At 38.4% G+C, this 26,767-nt stretch overlaps 1 protein-coding gene across 9 annotated transcripts in view; it reads right to left on the reverse strand.

Annotated features, from left to right (window-relative positions):
• FAM172A (family with sequence similarity 172 member A) overlaps nt 1–21,631 on the reverse strand; it is a 412,528-nt gene extending 390,897 nt beyond the window's left edge. For 7 of the 9 annotated variants that reach the window (XM_058530416.1, XM_058530242.1, XM_058529948.1 and 4 more), the window contains exon 1: nt 21,492–21,631. The gene's annotated coding sequence lies outside the window, so the exon portion shown is untranslated. Of the gene's footprint in view, nt 1–19,245; nt 19,380–21,491 lie in introns of all 9 variants that reach the window. The other 2 variants (XM_058530498.1, XM_058530022.1) reach the window with 1 other exon arrangement.
• Between the last annotated feature and the right edge of the window lie 5,136 nt (nt 21,632–26,767).

Consider the following 26,767-nt stretch of genomic DNA (forward strand, 5'->3'; position numbering starts at 1 on the left):
TTTTGAATCAGTATATAATATATGTACGATCACATACAGGCCCTGGTTGCATATAATCTTTATTTATCAACAATATATAATATATATTTTTATGTGTGTCTGAGGAAGATTGGCCCTGAGCTAACATCTGTTGCCAATCTTCCTCTTTCTGCTTGAGGAAGATTGTCGCTGAGCTAACATCTACGCCCACCTTCCTCTATTTTACATGTGGGATGCCAGCCACAGCATGACTTGATGAGCGGTGTGTAGGTCTGCGTCTGGGATCCGAACCTGCACACCCCAGGCCACCGAAGCAAAGTGCATGAACTTAACCACCATGCCACTGGGCCAGCCCCTCAACAATATGTTTTTAAATAAATGATAAAGAAAAATATTAAAATAAAAAGAATATTATAACTAATTTTAGTAGCACTGCTTTTTTTTTTGAGGAAGATTGGCCCTGAGCTAACATCTGTTGCCAATCGTCCTCTTTTTTTTTCCTTCTTCTTTCTCCCCAAAGCCCCAGCACATAGTTGTATATCCTAGTTGTAGGTCCTTCTAGTTCCTCTATGTGGGAAGCCGCCTCAGCATGGGTTGCTGAGCGTTTAGTATGTCCGCGCCTAGGATCTGAACCAGTGAACCCCAAGCCGCCGAAGCAGAATGCACAAACTTATCCACTACACCACCACGCCAGCCCCAACACTGCTTTTTAGAATTTGTTCTTTGGGACATTTTTCTCTAAGCATAATGTTGAGAGTCTAGTATCATCTATTTTGTCAGAAATTTGGGGGTCCTGCTGGTGAATAAACCCCAGTAGAAGCAGTTATAAGGAAAAAGGATAAAGAGGTACATACTGAATAAACTTCAGAGCAGTTATATATCAATAAAATATATTACTAAAACCCAACTGATTCCTTGCCTGTTTTGAAATGGAATTAATATTTTGAATAAAAACTGATTTCTTCAAAAGCTTTGCACTAGCTATTAAAAAAGATAAACTGTAAATTGTTTTTAAAACCTGTATTAAAAAATAATAATATCCCACAACTTTATAATAAAACAGTTTAAAACACAACCATGCACTTCTGAAAATGTCAACTGCCTTTTACGTTTTTGTTCTTTGTTTGGTATACTGCCACTAGTAAGTATAACAAGTAAAATCTGCCTTTGGAGATACTTAAGTGATTAAAATTTTTAAGTGTTGGCATAAGGGGCAGTTATAAGCAACTTGAAAATGAAAGATGAGGACTAAGAATTCAATTCAGAATAATCTATCCCTTCGACTACTAAAGGATGGGCTCATCTAGTCGCAAAAGAATATCTCCCACAGAGAATCATCTGACACAAAAATGGGCTTTAATTCTGAGAAAAAAATAGTAACTTTCCTTGTTCTTCCAAAATAAGATGAAAAAGGAAAATGCTGTAACAACAGCCACTGGAGGGAAGACTTGATGTTAGAATGAGAATAAAACAGGCATAAAACATTTTATCTGGTGCTTTGTCTGAACATAACATTTTGTTAAACTCATTTCTATTTGTTTAAATGACAAATGCTGAAAATACTGCTTTTTCTGCATGAGAGTTAAATTTCCTTTCACTGAAAAACAGATGTTGATTCAACCATCCTCTATTGGTACACAAATAAGCAGTAAGAAAATTATAAAGCTGCCTGGACTAACAAAGAATTAGCACCAATGCTTAGTCTAAGTATGTATTTAAAGGCCTATATTTGATTTTAAATATGCCTATATTTTGTTCACTTTAAACTTTATCCACAAAATTTTGCTATAAGATCTCAGGCACAACTTAGTCTCTAAGTAACTACCTGAAATCTCACTACACATGAATTGGCAAAGCTTCGGTAAACTTGTGGCACTGCTCTTCATGTGGTTGATGGGTTTGGTTTTGTTTTTAATGAAAATATTGATATATTTTAATATTTGTTGACGTAAACCTGGTTTTACACACATACGTATTACAAGGATCCCAAAGTAAGCTGCAAGCCTCCAGTGCTGGCCTTTTACAGATCACTAAGTACAGGGATGTTAATTAAAGCAACTTTAAATAAAGATTCAAAATATAAAATCATAAACTGGAAGGGCAGAGAAGTGAGCTCTTTCACAATTCTAGTTTCTATTTTAACAGTGGTTATATACTATATACAATAAACACCAAGGTTGCATAAACTCCTGAAACAATTCCACACATAACAACATCTCTTCCCTTTTAAAATGATTCCTTACACAATCAATATTTTGGAGATGACTTCTTACACTCAAGAATCCTACTGTGATTTAATCAGTGAGCCGCCAAAACTGTCAGTCAGTTCTGAATAAGAACCATTCATAAGAAAAAGCAAGAAATGAAGTGTAGAGTAAACTCTGAAATAAATTCACAGGAAGAGCATAGAAATTCAACTGACAAGGTACTCAATTGAATAGGAAACACCTAAACTAAGAAAACAGACCTAAAAAATAAATCAGTAACAATGGATATGGAAAAAATATAATTCAGACAGTTGTGGCAAAAGAAAAATTTAACAAAGCTAATTAAAATGTGATATACTTGTATATACTGTAAGTTTATTTATATTTTAAATGTACATGGGAACTATTTTAGGACTTCTGTAGTATAGTCTCAATTTTTAAAAAATTTTATGAAGTAAATAATTGGTTAATTTATATGTTTTAATTTTGGGATCTATCCAGTATTCTTTAAATATTAAAAATAAATAAAAAATAGTAACTGGAAATTGCTAAATAGATTCACTTACCAACAATAAACCAAAAACTAAAGTTTTATAATTATGGAATATAAAGAATAGAAAAAACACAACCTCAGGGTGGGCCTGGTGGCATAGGGGTTACGTTCGCACACTCCACTTCGGCTGCCCGGAGTTCGCAGGTTCAGACCCCAGGCGTGGACTCACCACCGTTTATCAAGCCATGCTGTGGCAGGCGTCCCACATATAAAGTAGAGGAATATGGGCACAGATGTTAGCCCAGGGCCAATCTTCCTCAGCAAAAAGAGGAGGATTGGCAACGGATGTTAGCTCAGGGCTAATCTTCCTCACACAAAAAAACCAACCTCACCCAAATGTTTTGCAGAAATTCAAAACAAGTCCTAGGCAGTAAGACATCTTAATAAGATGACCAATAGCTCCATAATTCTGTAGGTGAATATATGTGTTATACTTCAAGGTTGAAATTAACTACAACAGGCATAAATGACTATTGCTTTGAAAATGGTGCTGCAGATCCCATAAGGCCAACATTTAGAGAAAACAAAAGGTGGTTGGGCTCTGAGAGAAACACATTTTACGACTGTAGTCTAAGACTCTCTAAAGAAGAAATTTTCTTATTTTTAGAGTAATCTTAACTAAAATGTTACTCCATTTTGCTAAAATTTTGTTTCTTCCATGTCTTTCATAATAAAATTCACTACTAAATTAAAAAATGAAGTTTAAACTTTAAGAAATGAAACATTTCCACTCTGAAACATTTCTCATTCACTAATTACTATTCCTGAAAATATTTTCCTCAAATAGTGTGCCTCCCTAAGTGCCTCATAAAGTTTAGCTCTTTGTATTTTATATTATGGTCATCTCTGTACAGGACATTTCACCTCTCAGAGGATAAGGACTGTGTCCTACTCTCTTGCCATCTCTTACATATTTTGGACTCATAAACGCTGACTTAAATCGGGCTGGTTTATAAAATAATCAAAGCCTATAAAAGCAGTAACATTCCCAAGAAACAGAGAGAGGAAAGATAATTAATGCAAAAATGAGTCCTTCATTTTTGAAACTGTATTCACAGAATTTTAGTAAACAAGGAATACTAAATGACATTCTGTCAAATGAAATCTATTAGCCAATCTAGATTAATTACTTAAATAATAAAAATTGATACTATTAGAGGATATGGTAGTATTTAGATATTTATAGTCAAGGTCTTATTCAGAAAGAAGCAATACACAGTAGAAACAATAGCCATATAGAAAAATAGAGTTAAGATAGTATTTATACTTAGGGTCTCACTCAGAAGGAAGCAATACATACTAAAAATAGCCATAAGGAACCAAAGTATCACTGCATTATTAGTTGGGTCAGTGCCTAACACAATAGTTTAGGGCTTTAATAAAGCTGGGTTGAAACACGTGGCTTAGGTTTGAGGCATAGGCAGAGCTTTCTATCTTTTCCTAAGTTTAAAACTAATTTTAGGATTTCAGAATCCTCTGAAACGCATGGTAGACCAGTAAACTTTAGGGATGCATAAACGGAGCTGCATGGAGGATGTAAAGCACATATGATCTTTTAACAGCTATATGGCCCAATGAAAGTACAAGACTGGTCAAATGAGAAACTTCTCAATGAAGAGGGCAATAGTAGAAGAGAGAAAAGGCATTCCCCCTCAAATATCACTGTAATTTTCCCCTGAAAGGTCAATATGGAAATAATCTCAGCTGTTTTATTTACACAGATTTTAAATATGTGACAGACATTGGCAAACTAGATCATAAATAGGAAAGGGAAGAACCACAAGATTTCAAACCACAATAAACAATGTATAATAAACATTTGAGTGCAACAAATTCTGACATTTTCAACTCTGATTTTCCATTCCAGTCACTTGGTTTCACAATGCCAGGTAAATTGAAGAGAGTAGATAAATCATGGACTAAAAAGCAGTGAAAAAATGAGGATGGTGTTCCTTCTATACACTAAGTATCTCTCCCTAAAATTCAAAAGCAATATGGAAAGGTCAGTTCCAGGATGGAGAACTAAGAGCAAATAACTACAAGTAGGAATGTGAAACTTTCTGGTTTTTATTAGCAACCTATGGCGTCTTAAGCATTACTGGCAGGGCAAACATTATAAATGTCTTCCCAAGTTCAATGTATAATAAATTAATGAACAAAGCCAATCAAATACTACACTTATGTACTCTATCCACATCTTAATTCTCCATTGAATTTTAATGACTTATAGTTAACCATAAATACCACCTAGGCAGTTACTTATCAAATCATACCTGGTATCAAAAAAAAAGGGAACATACTCAACTCCAAGTTCTCTTTGAGTTCTCAAAGGAGTGTCTTCCCCAAGAGAAGACAAATTATCAGGCTAGAGAAGAGTAATGACTACAAAAGCACTGAGTAATGACTGCAAAATCAAAATGCTGAAAAACTGAATTCCTTCTCCCTGAGACCAGGAACAAGGCAAGAATGCCCCCTTTCACCATCAAGCATATTAACAGAATTAAATGTGGATAGGGTACATAAAATGCAGTACTTGATTGGCTTTGCCCATTAATTTATGAATATCCACTTTCATCATTAAGTGAACTGAGAGAACTAAAGGTGGATAATATAAATAAAATGTAGTATTTGATTGGCTTTGTTCAGAAGTTTATTACGAAGTGAGCTTCAGACACATTGGTAAGCTGCCTGCCCTACACATGATGCTTAAGTCAGTATACAGTGCTAAGGTAAAAAAAGGCACAGAGAGGGGCCTGGTGACGTAGTGGTTAAGTTCGTGTATACTTTGGCTGCCTGGGGTTCGCATGTTCAGATTCCGGGCGCAGACCTTTGCACCGCTTATCAAACCATGCTGTGGCAGGCGTCCCACATATAAAATGGAGGAGGATAGGCACGGATGTTAGCCCAGGGCCAATTTTCCTCAGCAAAAAGAGGAGGATTGTCAACAGATGTTATCTCAGGACTAATCTTCCTCACCAAAAAAAAAAAGGCACAGAGATTGGAAGAAAGAAGTAAAACTATCCCTATTTACATTTTATGTGACTGTTTACATGGAAAATGCCAGAGAAACTGCAAAACAACTACTATCGCTAATAAATAAATTTTTAGTGTAGCAGTTTTGGATATTAGATATTAATAATCTTCTATTAGATTTATTTTTAGGTATTTTATGTTTTTTGGCACCACTGAAATGAAATTTTTTTCATATTTTCTGATTGTTCTTGATATATATGTATATATATTTATATGATACAGTTGATTTTTATATATTTACCTTATATTCTCTCACCTTTTAAAACTACTTTGTTGAGAGAAATTAAAGACCTAAATAAATGGAAAGAAATACCATTTTCATGGATTAGAAAACTGGACATTTTTAAGATGACATTTCTCCCAAACCGATTTACAGATTCCACACAATCCCAATCAAAATCACAGCAGACTATTTTGTAGATATTGGCAAGTTAATTCTAAAATTCATGTAGAAACACAGAATACCTAGAATAACCAAAGCAATTTCATAGCAGAACAAAGTAGATGTACCCTACCTAATTTCAAGACTTACCATAAAGCACAGTAATCAAAACAGTTTGCTATTGATAAAAAGATATACACATTAATGAAAGAGTCTAAAAATAGACTAACATATAAAATCAACTGATTCCCAACAAAGGTGCAAGGCTACTCAACAGAAGGAAAGTCTTCAATAGAGTGTTGATTCGATTGAATGTCTGTAGGAGAAAGATAAAAACCAACCCCTACCTCACACGATACACAAAAATTAACTCAAAATAGATCATAGACCTGAATATAATACCTAAAACTGTAAAAATTTAGAAAACACAGGAGAAAATCTTTGCAACCTTGGAGTAGGCAAAGGTTTCTCAGCTAGAACAACAACAACAAAGCTCTACGAATCACAAAAGAAAAAAATTGATAAATTCTGCCTCGTTAACATTAAAAACGTTTGCTCTTCAAAAAATAACGTTAAGAACATGAAAAAGAAGCCACAGACTGGGAGAAAATATTTGGTACACACATACCAGAAAAAAAAGACTTGCAACCAAATTATATAAAGGACTCTTAAAACTCAATAGTACATTGTCAGTGCTGTGGAGTCGATTCCAGCTCCTAGAGACCGTGTGTACAGCAGAGCTGACCCCCGCCCAGTCTTTTTGCACCATCCTGTCACCTTCCAATGTTCTATCAGACAATGCTCCACTGCTATTCACATGGTCTTTATGGCCAATTTTTTCACAAGTAGGTAGTCAGGTCCTTCTTCCTAGCCTGTCTTAGTTTGGAAGCTCCACTGAAACCTGTCCACCATGGGTGACCCTGCTGGTATTTGAAATACCGGTGGCATAGCTTTCAGCATCACAACAACACACAGCCGCCACAGTGTGACAACTGAGAGACAGGTGGTGTGGTTCCCCGACCGGAAACAAACCCAGGCAGTGGCAGTGAGAGCACTGAATCTTAATCACTAGACCACTAGGGCTGGCTATACAAGACAACACAATTTATTTATTTTTTTATTTAATTTTGTGTGTGTGTGTGTGTGTGTGAAGATTAGCCCTAAGCTAACATCTGTTGCCAATCCTCCTCTTTTTTGCTGAGGAAGATTGGCCCTGGGCTAACATCCGTGCCCATCTCCCTCTACTTTATATGGGACACTGCCACAGCATGGCTTGACAAGTGGTGCATCAGTCTGTGCCTGGGATCCAAACCTGCGAACCCTGGGCTGCCGAAGCCGAGCGCACGAACTTAACCACTACGCCACCGGGCAGGCCCAAGACAACCCAATTTAAAAGTAGGCAAAAGATTTAAACAGCTACTTCTCCAAAGAAGACATAAAATGACCAATGAAAAACGGAATGAGAAAACATTTGGAAGTGATGGAAATCTTCGTTATATTGATTGTGATGATAGTTTTGGGGATGTATGCTAAAACATACCAAATTATACACTTTAAATATGTACAGTGCATTGTACTTCAACTATACCTGAATAATGTTAAAACAGATAAAAGTAAGGAGACTTTTAAAATGTTAAAAAATGATAATTGGCATGATTTATTTTGTTTTCTTAAAATCTTTACATGCTACAGTACTACTTACTCCACGGAGAATGATATGCCACGTGGATTAAAAAAAATAAGAGAAATATATAAACTACTACTTGAGAAGGGATTATTTTATTACATTTCAGCCAAACCTTATTATTTTCTCCAAGAGAGATTAGCAAATACACACAAATACAAAAATAACCTAAATATCACAAGTATTTAGCTATGAGTGTAATGTAACTGCTATTACAGAATTCATAAGACTGTAAACCAGAAAAATAGCTCTAAATATTTCAACTTCAAGCAACCATATATTTTCTTAATACATTAGAAATAATTAGATTTCTAATCCTACTACTCCAGTCAACGGAGCAATATTTACACACACGAAGAGAGCAAAAAGAAGCTTAAGCCAATCTTTAGCAAGTGTCTAATAACTTCTATAGATTTAGAGGGCTTGGGAGTAGATATAGACGTGGTATTTCACAGCCTTAAAAAGCTCTAACACTAATGACTTTTATTGAATCAGCAGAATCTGATAGTTTCCTACCATTCATTCATTCACTTAATAAAAATTTATTGAGTGCCTCAAACATATCAGATTCTGTGTCTGACAGAAGCGATGCCAAAAGGGAGTAGAGCATATGGTGCAAACAACGGACAGTGGAGCCAGAACGCCGGTGTTTAAATTTTAACTCTGCCATCTATTCTAGGGATTACCTAGGACAAGTTAGTCAACCTCCAGTTGTGCAGTACAAGGTTAACTCAGCAGGCTTGGGGTGTTCAAACCCACACGTTCTAAAGAAGTGACTGGCCTTGACTGGCTTCTGCGAGATAACCTAAAAGCCCTTGGAATATCATGCCTAATAAGAGTTGTCTTTTGACATCTGAGCCTTGGGCCATGTCATATAGTTTATACTAACCATGCGATTTATGATGAATGCACGTTTTTATTCACCTGGGTCCTGTGTCATGCTGTATCAGTTTGATCTCTGTGGGGGCTGGAGATTAAACAGATGTCAGTTATGGGTGCACTCCATGACTGACACCCAAAAAAACCACCCTGGACACCAAGGCTCAGGGGAGCTTTCTTGGTTGGGAACACATGCTGGGAGAACTGATCATTTTCCGTGTGGCTCTATTGAGAGAGGACAAATGGAAGCTAGTGTAACCACAGGCCCTCCAGGACCAGTTCAACTGACCCCATTTTATCAACAGACTAATTAAGAGTTGTCTTTCAGGAACTGAGACCCCTTGATCAGCTCAGGCCGGCTGAGACCACCAACTCATCAACTGGCCTATGCAAATGCTTGATAAGTGACCTTTGTGACCTCAAGGAGCTAAAAACTTCACCCTCAGATCATGGTAATGCCACCATTTTGTGAACATGAGTCCTATGAAGAGGCGTGAAGCTTAACTATGCTTGCGCAGATCATTAATCACCTCACCTCTCCTTACCTCCACTCATCTATCTCCACACTTCAGACCACCCTGCCCTTCATCCCATAAATTGTGCCCCAAGCCCTGGATCAGGGAGACAGATCTGAGGGCACATGCCCCGTCTCCTTGCAGATCGATCTCGCAAAATAAAGCTACATTTCTTTTCCCAGAAGCTGATGCTGTAATAATTGGCTTTTTTTATGTGCATAGGGCAAGACAACTCCAATGTTGTGTGGTAACACCAGTGCCTTGTCTCTCCTGGACTCCACCCCATGTGTTTTCTTTGCTGATTTTAATTTGTTTCCTTTCAGTGTAATAAACTGAAACCATGAATATAACTGCTTTTCTGAGTTCTGGGAGTCCTGCCAGCAAATCATCAAATCTGAGGGGGGTCTTGAGGATCCTCAACATAGTAACACTGTGTCCACATCTAAAAAATGCATTTAATATTAGTACCTACTTAAAGAATAGCTGTGGGGATCAAATGAATTAATGTATGTTAGGTGCTTAGAACAATACCCAGCATATACAGGCATACCCCATAGATACCCAGGGTTTGGTTCCAAACCACCGCAATAAAGCAAATATCTCAATGAAGCAAGTCACATGAATCTTTTGGTTTCTCAGTACATATAAAAGTTATGTTTACACTATACTATAGTTTATTAAGTGTGCAACAGCATTATGTCTAAAAAATAATGTATATACCTTAATTAAAAAATACTTTTGGCGTAGCAGTTAAGTGCGTGCACTCTGCTGCAGCGGCCCGGGGTTTGCAGGTTCAGATCCTGGGCACACACCGACGCACCACTTGTCAAGCCATGCTGTGGCAGCATCCCATATAAAGTAGAGGAAGATGGGCACGGATGTTAGTCCAGGGCCAATCTTCCTCGGCAAAAAAAGGAAGATTGGCATCAGATGTTAGCTCAGGGCTGATTTTCCTCACACACAAAAAATACTTCATTGCCAAAAAATGCTAACCATCATCTCAGCCTTCAGCGAATTATAATCTTTTTGCTGGTGGAGAGTCCTGTAAAAAATGCAGTATCTGTAAAGCGCAATAAAGAGAAGCACGATAAAACGAAGAATGCCTGTAATGCTTGCTGCTCCTCATGCTGTTATAAAAATAGGTGGTCCTAATGATTGAATAGCGTGGTCTAGTGAGAGAGGACACTAACAAATTAAACTGTAAGTGCTAAAAAATTATGCATAATGTATCAGAGGAACAAAGAGCATCATTTCCGTCTTTCCTATCCTCAACACCGCTGTCTTCATTTTAGGTCCCCATCATCTCTCACTTCCTAACTGGACTATTGGAGTATCTTCGTAACAGTATAATCCTTACAGGATTCCCTGACATCACCATAACCACGACCACCACCACCACCAGCATCACCACTGCCTGATCCAAGTTCATATTCCTTCAACCAGATCCTACACTCTTAGAATCCATTCCCACCCATATTTCCCTGATTCCTAGAGACATAAACTGACAAAAATCATCCAGTTCTCTTGGTGTGTATCACACTTCTTCATAGTTTAAATGTTATACCTCACCTCTGAGGCCTGTTTGGACTTGAGTCTGGTTATAGGTCTAAAAACAATGTAATGTGGTTGGAATAAGACAAGACGAAGATCAGCAGACCACTGTAGTCAACTGCTTCAGGGGAGGCCATTATAGGGTCTTTAAGCCAGGGGAGATAGACCCCCCTGGGAAGGAGTAGAAGGGCTGCTTCTACTGGCAAAGGAAGTTCAACAGAATTTAGAGATCCAAGGTTCCTAGCTTCATCAGAACCTGCCCATACGTACCCATCCCAAGTGTCAAGGTGCCAATCCTTCCTAAGGTTGCAAATTCAAATCGTGCTGTAATTCAGTCACCCACATAATTTGTTTTACAGAAACCTTAGTACTGCAACTATAGGACATAAAGGTTTCTTTTAGGGCAACAACAGATACAAATTTTGGTACCTAGAAGTGACGTGCTGCCATACCAAAAACCTAAAATGTGAGAGTGGCTTTGAAATCAGGCAGGGGGCTCTGAGAAAAGTGTTAGAGAAAGTCTAAGACACCCTGAAGAACCGGTTAATAGAAGCCCCATGGTCTTTGAGATAAGACTGTGGGTGATGACTTGCAAGAAAGCAAAGTAAATGTTATCAGAAATTCGAGGAAGGGAGATCCTTGTCATATAGTAGCAGAAACTTTAGCAATACTGTCCCATGGAGCTATATGGAAAGTAGAAAATGTACTTAATGATCTAGCTAAGATTTCTAACCAGACGTTCTTTTTGCGGCTTATAGTAAAACATGAGAAGCATGAGACAGAATAATGAAAGGACTGTTAAACAAAAAGGAGCCAAGACCTGCTCTGCGAAAGACACTGTCAAGAGAGCGAAAAAATGAGCCACAGACTGAGAGAAAATATTTGCAAAAACATACCCGATAAAAGTATCTTATCCAAAATATACAAAGAACTCTTAAAACCCAACAATAAGAAAACAACCCCATTAAAAAATGGGCCAGGGGGCTGGCCCAGTGGCGTAGCGGTTAAGTGTGCACACTCCACTGCTGGCGGCCTGGGTTCGGTTACCAGGCACACACCAAGGCACCGCTTGTCAGGCCATGCTGTGGAGGCGTCCCATATAAAGTGGAGGAAGATAGGCACAGATGTTAGCCCAGGGCCAGTCTTCCTCAGCAAAAAGAGGAGGATTGGCATGGATGTTAGCTCAGGGCTGATCTTCCTCACAAAAAAGAAAAAAAAAAAATGGGCCAAAGACCTGAATAGACACTTCATCAGAGAAGATATACAGATGGCAAATAAGCTTATGAAAAGATGCTCAACATCATATGTCATTAGGGAATTGCAAATTAAAACAACGAGATACCACTACACATCTATTAGAATGGTCCCAATCCTAAACACCGACAACACCAAAAGCTGGCAAGGATATGGAGCATCAAGAACTCTCATTCATTGTTGGTGAGAATGCAAAATGCTATAGCCATGTTGGAAGATAATTTGGCAATTTCTTACAAAATTAAACATACTCTCACCATATGATTCAGGAATCACACTCCTTGGTATTCACCCAAATGAGCTGAAAACTTGTGTGTTTATAGCAGCTTTATTCGTTATGGCCAAACTTAGAAACAACCAAGATGTCCTTCAGTAGGCAAATTAATAAATCAATTGTGGTACATCCATACAGTGGAATATTATTCAGTATTTAAAAAAATGAGCTATTAAGCCATGAAAAAACAGGGAGAAACCTTAAATGCATATTACTAAGTGAAAGAAGCCATGATTCTTACTGAGGAAAATATTCAGAATAAATAAGCTTGTCAAATAAATAGTTTGTTTTCAATGATAAAACTGAAATGTCTAGTTTCTTAAAAGTACTTGTAGTATTCCTAATGCAGATAAAATTTCCCCCATTACAATCACTCACACTGTTTCAAAGTAATGAAATATTACCTATAAACAATAATAACCTAATCACAATTACCTGTCAAACACATTAGCACAAACTGATTTATCATATTAGTCACCTAGAAAAAAGTAGGAAAGACCCTAGAAGAACGGGATACAGGTAAAAAATGCTTTGATGCTGGAACAAAGAGGTACAAATGTTCTCCAGTGAAAACAACTTTGTTGGATCCTAGTATCAAACCTAGAGCCATCCTGTTTAAAAGTTCGGGCCAGAACACAACCTACAGACTAGACCCTACCACCACCTTGACAGCAGCTTAAGGGAGGTCACTAGAGCATACCAGGACTAAAAAATTCTAATTTACAGTATAAGCTACTACTTGGAGACAGAGTCTACACTGAATGCTACACCCCAATCACTGTAAGTATCCAGGAAAACAAAAATGAAAGGGTGCAATATAGCCACAGAAAGGCAAAGACAAACAGTACCCGTGTTAAAGTTTGTATAATGCAGGAATCAAAGATTTGAATGTCTACAGGCACCAGAAAGTTACCAATAAATGAAGCCAGTGAGGCCCTATAAGTCATAAGCTTACACTGTATGAATGTGAAGACTGCAACAACTGGAAAATACAAGGCTCATTTCAAGGGAGTTGCCATTTGCCCCACTGTTGCTATATAGAATAACAGCCCAGTGTGACTGAAACTTCCTATTTTTCAGGACAAACCAAAAGCCTGGATTTTTACCTAAATTAGCTGAAACTAATTTTAAAACATTAAAGATTGTGCAGGTCCATTTAGCCTGGGGGTCTCCAATTTGCAAACTTTGCTCAATGTAGTATTATAGAGGGTATAACTATTAGTATCCTCCCATACAGCTCAGCAACAGCCAGGGCAAAAACAAATACACCAGTAATAAAAATAAGACTCCAGTGATCCCCTAAAATAATAATTCCTCAGAAAGTGGAATCAGTTCAAAAGTGTTTTTTAAAACCAAGCCTACATGATAACTTCCATTTGTGGAACAGTCAAACCGTGACTTTCCCCTATTGGCACAGATAACTGACACCTCTTCAACCTAGCTGGCATTAAAAATAATAATAAAACTTTTAAATACAGTAATAATATTTCCTTCTGCTCTCAGATCTTTACCATCTATACATACATCTGTGCACCTGAACTTTCTTCATTTACAACTTATAATATATCTCCCTATGCCATATCTACATTTGCATAGCACGGTTCCTGACACGTCATTACTATCTATGACTAATTCTAATGTCAATGCTGTAATTATATTCCTTGCAAACACAAAACTTGAAGTCTTATCTTTGTGTCATTTTCCTTTATTCCACATTTTTAGACATCTTATTGGTAAATTTCTAAAACGTAATACCATTTCAACATCCATAAGTAAAAACAACCAATGCTTGTAATTCAAACATTATACTTAGTTCCTCAAAAATCAGAAGGTCCTATATTCTATCCCTTATTTTTCTCCTTCTTATTTACTGAAAAGATGCCTACCAAAATGCTTTCACCGTGCCTAGGAAATAGTAGGAATACACACACACACACACACACACACACACACACACACGAATTGTGGATGAATACATATCTATTAATTTTATTTGAGTTCTATTAAATGCTCCTTTGCTTTTTATATCTGATTGCAACGTTTCTGTTCACTCTCAAAGCCCTAGCAAAACCTAAATGTAGCAGGTTAAGTTCCTAATAAATGCATTTTTTAAAATGTTTTACAGACATAGCTCTTTAAAAGAAATCTGTGATAAAAGTTGTTAAAAGGTAAGTTTCTTTGGGGCGGTTCAGTGGTGTAGTGGTTAAGTTCCACACATTCTGCTTCGGCAACCTGGGTTCCCAGGTTCAACGGGGACCTACACCATTCCTCAGCCACGCTGTGGTGGCGACCCACGTACAAAATAGAGGAAGACTGTCACAGATGTTAGCTCAGGGCAAATCTTCCTCAAGGGAAAACGAGGAAGATTGGCAACAGATATTAGCTCAGGGCTAACCATCTTCAGCAGAAAAAAAAAAAGGTAAGTTTCCTCAATTGAACTATTTTCAAAATGTAGGGAAAAAATTACATTGAATCTTCTTAAAGCATAACACAGTTGTATTATTTCCCTATCATGTTTCATTCCATCTTTCCTTCTTTCTACTACTTTCAAGTACCTTTGTTCTCAGTCTCTTTAGGTGATATGTAATCTAAAAGTTCTCATTGAAGCCTCTCTGATCAATCTCTTCTTTCGAGCTTTTACAATTTCAGATGATTCAACTTTAAAGTAGATCTATGGGAAACTGAGTTCATCAAACTCTTAACATTCCTCTTTTAATCAGTCATCGGATTTCTTGTGCTTGTAGAGGAATGTTATGTTAGGGAGATTTGTGTTACAATATTCTTGATACCTTTCTGAATATCCTCTAATCCTAGAAGATAGGGTATTTCAACATCACCAGTTCATTTGGCCCTGTTTTCAAATGCTAAGGCCATTTCTGTCCCTAACCAGAGGAAGGAAGGAGCAGAGAAAGGAGATGTGAAAGGTTCTGGACAACTACAGAGTTAGAAGGTACAGTCTACACAAGGGATTACATGCACTTCTAAACTACAAGTTCAGAGGATTCCCAAAGCCCCCTCAGGTTTCCTAATTCGCTAGAAAGACTCAAAGAACTCACTGAAAACTGTTACACTTATGGTTACAGTTTATTAAAGGGAATGGATACAGACTAACATCAGGGAAGAGAAGAAGCACACAGGACAGAGTTCAGGAGAGTACCAAACGCGGAGCTTCTGATGTCCTCTCCCCGTGGAGTCATGGATATGTTACTCTCTGCTATCTATGTGTGACAAATATGCAGTCTTGCCAACCAGGAAAGCTCAGAGGAGACATGGTGTTCAGAGTTTTACTGGGCTCCATCCTATAGGCATGACTGACTGACTGATTGCCCACATGGCTGATCTCAGTTTCCAGTTCAACCAATATCATGTGACCCACAGCCCCCACCCTTAGTCACACAGTCTTTCTGGTGTGGGCAGCCCCCATCCTAAGACTATACAGGAATGGCTAATCCCCACCCTAAATAACATTGTTAGACACTGTGACCCAAGGCCCCCAGGTAAACAAAGATACCAGAGATTATCACCCAGAAGCTGAGAGTGAAGGCCAGACCTCTTTTTGAGCAAGGTTAAATTCTTTACTACACAGGACACAAGAGAAACCCTTCAGTAGTTCCTATTGCCTAGAGAGGCAAGTCCAGGCTCCTCAGCAAACTATACAAGCCTTCTCTCCTCTTATCTTACGCATCCCCCCATCCTTCATGAGTTGGCTACAACCTCTTTCTCCAACTCCATCTCACTACAATCAAACTTTCTGCTCTAGCAATTGCAAACTCCTTTTTGTTTTTACAGACATCAGACTGCTGAGAGATATTTCTCCTGTCTAGAATGCCTTTCTGTTTTACTTTTAAATGACTCATCCTTAAGTTCTCAACTTAGCATCATTTTCTCCAGAAAGTCTTTCAATAACCCCAGGCAAGGCATTGTGCCTCTCCCATACATATTTCTATCATATTACATAGATATACATATTTCTATCATAATACAAAACCTTTTGCTAAAGTCTTATCTTTATAGCAGACACCCTAACCAGCATGTAAGATCCTCAAGTGTGGGGTCCAGATTGCCTTATGACTAGGGATCAACATTTTACTGATTCAAATAACTGAGACCCTACCTAACTCTCGCCCTGTTTTCCTTTCTTCATTTTTCAGTTAATCTAGGTCTTAGGCCTTCCCCTGTTTCTTTCTCCCCTCTTCTCCCATCACTTTGAAACCAGAGTCCTATCCCTGTTCAACTAATCCCTTTCTTTTCTGCCTGAACTTCCTCAACCTGCCTGATCTGATACTTCCTGCTCACCCCCCAACCAATTCCTGGATATGACCATTTAACATAAATACTCCAAATACATTAGAGGGTGTTAAACCAAATGGATCACGATGATTAATTAATTTCTAAACTACTTAAGTTAGTACCAGAATCATTGCCATAGTATAGACAAAAACGATGACAAGAAGAATGAGGTGATTCAAACCAAGAGAGCATTTGACCTTGTCAATTAATCAAATTTTTCAAATTTTTTAAATGCCTCACCTTAAGTCACAATCTTCGTTACAACTCTAGCTTGTTCTATGTTCTACAAGGCACACAAACTATGCTTTGCAAATGAAAAGAGTATCACACACTTCTTCATTACCTTGGATATTAACTCTCAATTGTTTTTTAAATAAAGGTAGTGTGTCTGTTGAGCCACATATAGTATCTTTCCTGCTGCTTTCTTATACCAGATCACATAAGAGGGCAATGTGATTAGCAGGGGATATGAATTTTAACCACATCCCACTGCAGTTAGTAGTTAACACTGTTGGGTACTAGTCGTGATCATTCCTGTAATGAGCTATTAAAGGGCCTTACAGGGGCCCAAATCCACACTCTTAGTCTTATTAGCACCTTTTTAACCTCTAAACAAATCAACCCTAAGTATATTATCAACCTAGACCATGCTTAAAATAAACACCCAGTCTGCTATAAAGAAATGGAAACATACAATAAACGCTTTGCTTCAATGACCTGTCTTCACAGTGATATTTTTCTCTATAGCAAAAATTATCTGTATTATCTATATTGCAGTATCTATACTGCAAAAATGAACTGTTTCCCCCAAAAGGAGACAACAATACAATATCAGAGAAAGCAGCACAGCACTGCTGTCTCTAACTTGTCTTTAACTTAGCTGTGAAACTTTGAGCAAATCAGTCATCTGCCACCTCATCTCTAGCAAATTAATCAATTTTAATTTGCCAAAAAGTGATAAGCAAAATTGTGGTATAATTTTTCATTCATTACTTTAAATTAAAGCAAAGTAATCGATTTAAATGAGCTTTAGAACTGAAATAGTTAGCTAAATGTAGTGCCCCAAGAGTATTTAATAAACAATGATAGTGTACAAAACATTCAATAGTAAAAAAAAAAAAAAAAAATGTGTTTTGTTTTGTTTTGTTTTGTTTGGTGTGGAAGATTGGCCCTGAGCTAACATCTGTTGCCAACCCTCCTCTTTTTGCTTGAGGAAGATTGTCCCTGTGCTAATATCTGTGCCAATCTTACTCCATTTTGTATGTGCGACACTGCCACAGCATGGCTTGATGAGCGGTGTGTAGGTCCGCGCCTGGGATCCAAGCCCACATATGCCGGGCCACCAAAGCATAGTGTGCAAACATAACTACTACGCCACGGGGCCAGCCCCCAGATGTGTTATCCTGAACTAATGGGCCATCAGCCATTCTGGATCAAAAATTCCTTACCTCCTTAAACAGATAATCCAAAAAAAATTATTTTAAACAATGCTGAACATTGTTAAATTACACAATTACTCATTAAATTATTCAATTAAACCTCATTACTCTATGGATGGAAATGATGTGACACATGGTCTGAACAACTTAGTTTATTCCTGTAGGACTGTATACACTGCACAACTTCCACTGACTGTTGAACCCAATGGACTGACATACATTACTTGATATACAGTGGGTCTTACTAAATGACTCAATACCAAGCAGCTGACTTCAGAACCACATGCTGGGATGAAACTGGAAACTGGCACTCTCTCAGCCTATCCCCCATTCTATTCCAACCTGTAGAGCTATATTACTTTCTGTCACTTTGTTTCCGGGTCCCTTCTCCTTTGCTCTCAGTTCTGGTGCTTATCATCCATTACTGATATTGATCCCATTTGCCACTCTCCATCTAGCCACATTTGACTGCTGTACTGCTATTCAACACTTCTTTTCTCTGTTTATTCATCATTTTTGGCTCCTCTGTTTCTTGCTCTTCTCAGCTACCAGACAAAAGAGATCTACTTCACAGGCACAATCAGCCAATCAATACACTCTTTTCCTTCTAATTAAAAAGAAAAAACAACAAAGCAGGTCAGGATGATCTTTGGCTTTTCTGAACTGTTTTCATCACAATCTGATACTCAGAGGCTCATTCGTTGTTACAAAAGATGCTTTATGGTTTCTTTTATTTCTGAGTTTGGAGTTACTGCAGATACTTGGTCTCCAGACAACTGTAGTTTTCCAATTATAGTATTTTACAGTTAAAAAGCAAAAGAAGACAGGGTGGCTCACTCTTAACCCTTAAAAGGTTCACCAGAAAAAAAAAAGTCTCCAAAAATTTCTATTAAAATCAGATCTTAAAATAAATGACTAGTACCCCAAAGAAGATATATACATATGTCTCCAGAGCATATGAAAAAGATGGTTACATCAACAATCATCAGGGAAATGCAAATCAAAACTACAGGAGACACTACTTCACCCCATTAGGATGGCTATTATCAAAAAAACAGAAAATGTGTTTGGCGAGGATGTGCAGAGGTGTTGGTGAGGATGTGGAGAAACTGGAACCTCTGTGCATTGCTGGTGGGAATGTAAAATAGTGTAGCCACTGTGGTTAACAGTAAGGTGATTCCTAAAAAAATTAAACATAGAATTACCATATAATCTAGCAATTCCACTTCTGGGTACATACCCAAAAGAAATGAAAGCAGAGACTCAAACAGATATTTGCACACCCATGTTCATAGCAGCATTATTCACCATAGCCAAAAGGTGGAAGCAATACAAGCATCTATGGACAAATTAAAGTATAAACAAAATGTGTATATATATACAAAGAAATATTATTCAGCCTTAAAAAGGAAGGATATTCTAACATATGCTACAACATGGATGAACTTGGAAGACATTATGCTAACTGAAATAAGCCAGTCACAAAAGGACAAATATTGTATGATTCCACTTATATGAGGTACCTAGAGTAGAGATAGATAATTCACAGAGGCAGAAAGTAAACTGGTGCTTGCCAGGGGCTGAGGGGAGGGAGGGAATGAGGAGTTAATGTTTAAAGGGTACAGATTTTCAGTTGAGGAAGATGAAAATTTCTGGAGATAGATGGTAGTCATGGTTGTGTAACAATGTGAACGTACTTGATACTACTGAAATGGGCAGTTAAGAATGTTTAAAATGGTAAATTTTATGTTATGTATATTTTACTACAATAAAAAAATGAATGAAAAGTAAAGTTGACATAGGGCAGAGAAGTACTCGCTGCTTAGTTATCCACGGTACTGTGCAAACCTAATCTGACTCTAAAACAGACAGCACAAGTCATGTACAACTAAGTAAATGGTGTTTAATTTTGTTAGTACTAATGAAGAGCATGGAAACATCTCTATATATATAAGGACATCATATTCTCCTCATAGAGGTCTGTCTGGGAAAGCTGAGAAAAATATGCTGTCAATAAACAAGACATCCCACGCACACACCAAATCACTGATTAAATATTCATTCTCAACATTTTTAAACCCTAATGCCTCCATGCTACATCCTTGCTATTCCAAGATATACCAAACACTCTTGCCTCAGGGCTTCTCACCAGCCTAAAACGCTCATCTCCCAGGTACCTGCAGAGCTTACTGTCTCATTCCAATCAGATGTCTACTCAAAACTCCCCTTATCACAGAGGCTGAGCCTGACCACCCTATCTAAAATAGCTATCATTCTCTCTTCCCTTAATGTACTTTATTTTTCTTCATAGTTCTTATCACTATTTGATATATATTTACTGGCTAATTGTCCTTCTTCACTCCCTACAATGTACACTCCAGGAGCACAAGGACTTTGTCTATTTTGTTCACTACTATCTGCCCAGCACCTAGAACACTGCCTGGCACACTGATGGTGACCAATAAATATTCGATAAATGAATGAATAAATGGATGTTCACAGCTTCACAGATATTTCCCTCTTGGCCTTGGTACTATTCTACCATTTACCAGCGCTGCAGCAGCCACTGCCTCCAAGTCATCCAGAGCATCCCTGGTTTAGGCTTCACTGGTTAAGTGGAAGGACCGCCTAGTTAAAAAGTCAGATAGAAGCCTGGTACCAGCACATCAAAAAAAGTGCTCTCTGACTCAGTTTCTAAATAAACTAAATGAATACAGTATATCTGTCCCTCACAATGAGGGATACTGAATGTACCTCTACCACTGCCCTAAGACAAAAAGATACCAAAATGCACAAACACTGCTTGTCAATAAATATAGCCAAAAACTAAGTAACCAGTTACTTGGCCAAACAGATACACACTCTGGAGCCCTAGAAGAATATGTTAAATCTCTGGATGAGGGAGAGAGAAAACTGCTTCCAAAATATACCTAATTTTATTTCAAAGTCAAAAGTATTCAACTAAGAATTCATCCCAGTGAAATGTCCCACCAACACCCATACATGTTACAAGTTTTGAGAGCATTTTATAACTGCACTTTAATCTTCTGTCTGCAGTAAATGACTTCTGGTAAAGCTTTGGCAGTTGATGATCATTTTTGTAGAAAAAAATCTTTAACCAGAGAACTGCAATACCTCCCCTCCTGAGAAAGCGTAGGAGGGCCCATTACTCTAGGATCTCCAGGGCTCCCAGAACCTCCTAAGTCCAGGTGTAAGGAGAGTCATCCAGGGAACACACATGTCCCGCCCCGCCTCGCAAGTGGCAATGGCAGGTGCAACCTGCCCATCAGCGGGGTCCCGGACACAGGGCAAAGGTGTCTCCAGGAAACGCAGCGTGGCTCCGGGTAGCTTCCGGGCGACCCCCGCCCGAGACGGCCCAGGCCAGCCCCCTCCTCTGATTTCAGCCGGGGCCTGCCCCCCGAGCTCACATCCCCTCGAACGCAGGTCCTACCTGAGCTCTGCCCCCAGCTACAGGGCTGCGGGGGCAGGCGGGAGGAGGCGTGGCCTTCCAGCTCGCCAGTCGAACTCCCTCGTGCGGTAGTTATCACTTTCCCTCTCGGGATCCGCGCCCCGACCAAGTTCGAGTTGCACTTCCGGGGTCCGCAGGAGACTGAAACGTCATTGCGCACGCGACGGCGGCGGCCGCAGTCCGGAAATAGGCGGGGCGTGGTCCCTGGGTTGGTGCCTGTGGCGCTGCGTGGGCTAGGAGAGAGAGGCGTGTGGGAGATGAGTTGTCTTGTTCTCTCCTCGTGGGCTCTACTCGTCCTTCCTTTACCCTCTCTTCTCAAGCGAGGGACACATCTTCCTGGTAGCCGTAGAGGACTGGGCCACCTGAAGCCTCGTTCTCCGAGCGGAATTTGAAATACAGTTCCGGGAATGTTCATGCAGCTGATTGCCCACTCTCCCGTTTATGGTTTATCCGTCTTTACCCGATCCATTCAACTCCAGAAAAGACGGGAGGTGGACAAGCCTAGATTTAGAAGATTAAATTTACCTGTAAATTATGATTTATGTAAAGTAAGAAGTTAAGGATAGCCTCTCGGACGTTGCTCTTTTTCCTATCTTCTGAATACTAATAGGATAGATTGGAAAGAGCTGTGGAAAGCTAAAGGCATGTCGATAACAGGTGTTTGGTTCTAAACTCAGCCTTTATGGCAGAAATCCCTGATAGTAAAAATTCCCCATGAAAATCCTCTACGTGGCTCACAAAGTACGGAATACATGATGTTAAGGATAAACTCTAGATCTTTAATTCTTATGTACACTTGAATGTGAGACCTCTTAGCTAATTTAAATGTTAGAATGAAAGGAGAGATTATGTGTAGATATCTGGGCATTTAAACAGTCCTGATAAATCCAATATTAACTCAGTCTTCATCTTACTTAATCATTCAGCAGCATTGGACACAGTTAATGACATCCTCCTTCTTGAAACCTCAAACACCTTCTTCATTTGACTTTTGTGAAATCACAGTGCTCTTTTGAGTCTCCTTTGCTGGATTTTTCCTGATTTCTAAATGTCAATGTGCCCCAGATCTCTTCCCCTCTTTAGCCACCCTCATTCCGCAGGTGATCTCATCCATTCCTTTCACTGTCTTTTATATGGCATCACTATGCTAATGGCTTCCAAGTATCCATATCCAGCCCTGATTTCTTTAATTTCTGTACTCGCATATCCAACTTCCTATTTCAACATATCTACTAGGATATTTACCATGAATTTCAAACTCTATATTTTCAACCTCCACAAACCTGTTCCTGTTGCATATGTTTCCATCTCAGTAAAGGGTACATCAATTCTTACTGTTGTTCAGATCATCATTTGATTCCTCTTTCGCTCACATTCCACATCCAATCCCTCAGCAAAATCTGTTGGCTCTCTTTTTAAAAGATATCCTAAATCTAACTAATTCTCACCACCTCTACAGCTACCACTCTAGTCCTCACTAGATGCTGTAATTGTGTCTTAATTGTTCTACATGTTTCTATTCTTGCCTCCCTACAGTCTAATCTCCAATTGGAGATTGGAGATTTAAAGATTTTTAAAGGATTTAAAAGAAATCCTTTAAAAATGCAAATCAGAATTTGTTACTTTCCTGTTCAAAACCTCTAAAAGCTTCCCTACTCAAATAGAATAAAATCCAAAATTATTTTCATAAGCCTATAAGATTCTGTATGATATGGCCCCTGGCCACCCCATGCTGCTACTGAAGAAGAGGACGGTAAGAGATTTTTTGGGCGTGGAGAGTGGGAACTTGGTCAATAACTTTGGAGTTTGGGAAATGGCAGTACCAAAGATGATTGGTCAACTCTCTTGTCTGGAAATATTTAAAGGCAAGAGACTAACTAAGAGTGCCTGTGATGACAGAGTAAAGAGGTATCAACTGTCAAGTTCTCCCAACAGCTAGTAGACATATTGGTACATGGCTAGGTATATTAGTTTTCTAGGGCTGCCATAACAAAGTACCTCAAACTAGGTAGCTTAAACAACAGAAGTTTATTGCCTCACAGTTAGGGAGGTTAGAAGTCCAAGATCCAAGTGTAGGCAGGGTTCATTCCTTCTGAAGCCTGTGAGAGAGAATTTGTTCTATGCCTCTCTCCTAGTTTCTGGTGGTTTTTGGACAATCTTTGGTGTCCCTTGGCTTATAGATGCATCACCTCAATCTCTGCCTTCATCTTCACATGGCATTCTCCCTGTGTGCTGTGTCTGTGTTCAAATTTCCCCTTTTTAGAGGGACACCAGTCATACTGGATCAGGGCCCAACCCAGTGACCTCATTTTAACTTGATTACTTCTCTAATGGCCTTATTTCCAAATAATGTCACATTCTGAGGTACTGGGTTTAAGACTTCATTGTATCTTTTTGATGGGGACACAATTCAACCCATAAACTAGGGTAGAATTGTTATTAAAAAGGAGCTAAGCAACTGGAGTAGAAATAAAGGAGAAGCAAACCAACCAGCAGAATGAGGTTGTGAGAGGTAAGCCACTAGAAGAGATGCTGTGTGGGAATTCTGAGATGCTAGCTGGAACATTCATTCCATGTATCAGGAAATGGCACTGTTGGAGTTCGTGGATTTGGGTGAATCTCCAAAAATGTACAAAAGTACCTAATGACAAAGAACCAGTACTTGGGCATTTGTTACAGAGGGGACCATGATCTCAGTTTATAATAGCCTTTTCTTCCTACCGCTAAGCTGACTCTGAAGGATCCCAAGGAAACAGAATGTGGGAAGAACACAAAGAAGTAAAAGGTGGAGGAATTAAGACAAAGCAGATCATACCCTCTTCCTTCTAACCATATTTGTGGGTCAGGCCTGGAAAAGAAGACACTTTAAAGTGATTTAGAGGTTTCCAGTCCAACATGTAAAGAGTTTGGAGCTCAAAGTCAGTCACTTCCATATTCACAACAAGAAAAGTCTGAACAAACTAGAAATCAACAACTTTTCCTAGATCCTTCAGAGAATTGAGGTCACAGGGAAAACTGCTGCCCCCCAACTGGAGAGACAGACAAGCAGTAAAAGAGAAGGACAGCTTACAGGGAGCAGGAGCCAGTATGGGTAGGAACACTTTAAACTATCATCGACAAATTACTGAAGGCTCAGTGTGGACTACCTTGACAGTTAAAACTCACGGACTGGCATGAGAATTAAAAACTCCAAGTGGTCCCAGTTGTGGGGTGGAGGGACACCCATACTTTGGTGAGTTTACCTCCAGGAGCTCTACCAGGTTCTCACCGTGAAGATGAGAGAAAAATCCTCTTCTGACAGTGGGAGAGGAAAAGTGACCATTTTGAAATATGCCCAGAGCTCTTTGTTTTCCTTAACAAATCCTGCCCTTAAGGGAAACTATTTTACCAGAGCCTAACCAACTTGGGGTTTACCAACCTAGAGGAATGGAAATACTCAACTCCAGCCCACTCTAGCCTTCGAAGTAGGGGGAAAGTGGACAACATGCAGGAACAGAAGGGTACTGTAAGCAGAGAGATGAAAATGCTAAGACTCAAAAGGAAATGCTAGAACTCTAAAACATTGTAACAGAAATCAAAAATATCTTTGATAGACACATAAGTAGACTGAACACAGCCAAGGAAAGAATATAGGTTGAGGATATGTCAATAGAAACTTCCAAAACTGAAATGCAAAGATAATAAAGAATGAGAAAGAACAGAATATCCAAGAACTGTGGGAAAATTACAAAAGATGTAATGTGTACATAATGGGAATACCAGAAGAAGAAGAGAGAGAGAAAGGAACTATTTGAAGTAATAATGACTGAGAATGTTTCAAAATTGATGACAGACACAAATCCACAAATCCCAGAATCAGAGAACTCCAAACTGGACAAATACTAAAAAAAAATCTACACTTTGGCATGTATATTCAAACAGCAGACAATCAAAGACAAAGAGAAAAATCTTGAAAGAAGCCACAGGGAAAAAAAGGATAAGAATTACATTGGACTTATCTTCAGAAATTATGCAAGAAGAGAGTGGAGTAAAATATTTAAAGTGTGGAAAGTAAAAACCACCAATCTGGAATTCTGTATCCAGTGAAATTATCCCTAAAAAGTAGAGGAAAAATAATGACTTTCTCAGAAAACAAAAATTAGGGAAATTGGCAGTGGACCTGCCCTGCAAGAAATATTAAAAGAAGTTCTTTGAAGAGGTGGAAATGGTCTAGGTCAGAAACTTGGATCTGCACAAAGAAAGGAAGAGTTTTAGGGAAGGAATAAATTAAGGTAAAATAAAATCTTTTATGTTCCTTATTCTTAGTTGATCCAACAGATAACACTCTGTTCAAAATAATAATATCAACATTGTGTTCTCTGATTATAGTTTATGGATAAGTGAAGTGAATGACAGCAGTTATAAGGGACAGGAGGGAGGAATTGTACTTTCACTACCCATTAAGCGGTATAGTGTTGTTTGAAGTGGACTTCGATGAATTATAAAAGTGTATTTCAAACTCTAGGGCAACCACTGAAAAAAATTTTTTTTAAAAAATGTCTGATGTGGTAAGAGAGGAGAGAACCTGGAACCATATAAAATGTTCAGTTAAAATCAGAGAAAGCAGAAAAGAGTAGAAGACCAAAAAAAAAAAAAAAATAGAAAAAAGAAAAAAGAAAAAACTACAAGGGCAATATGAAGAATAAGAAACATTTACAGTGATTTATATCATATTGAAACTTTAAATAACTAAAAATGAGACATTCCAAAATACCCTAACGTGACCAGAAAAGCCATAATGCATGCCCAGCATATAATCCAGGGATAGGGAAAAAGATCTGACAAAGCTGGTTTGGATTGTAGTGGAGGAGAAAAGTTAGGTTTTCTGGTTGTTACCCACTACCCCAAGTGCTGCACATTCAATATATAAGTTACATCTAAATATATGTAAGCTACAGAAACTATAAAGTTTAAAACATTATGTCAAATAATCACATAAAAATGGTGTTTTCAAGTTTGGAATGGTACTTCCTCATTGGGATATTAGTACTGAATAATTCTTCAATCCCTTCTTGGTACATTTCCTCTTTTATTAACTTTCCCTTCCAGCTTATATCTCAAGTCTGAACTTCTCTATTCCTGGTTCTCCACAATTATTTCTGTAAGCACAAAATTTACTCTTACTCTTCTTCATTCTAATCCTCTTATAGGCTGATGTCACTATTGTAGACAACCTGATTATTCCCAGATATCCTCAGAAATGTACTCTACTCTCTTTA

Source organism: Diceros bicornis, chromosome 1 (assembly GCF_020826845.1).
Source record: "Diceros bicornis minor isolate mBicDic1 chromosome 1, mDicBic1.mat.cur, whole genome shotgun sequence".
In the NCBI taxonomy this organism is placed as follows: Eukaryota; Metazoa; Chordata; class Mammalia; order Perissodactyla; family Rhinocerotidae; genus Diceros; species Diceros bicornis.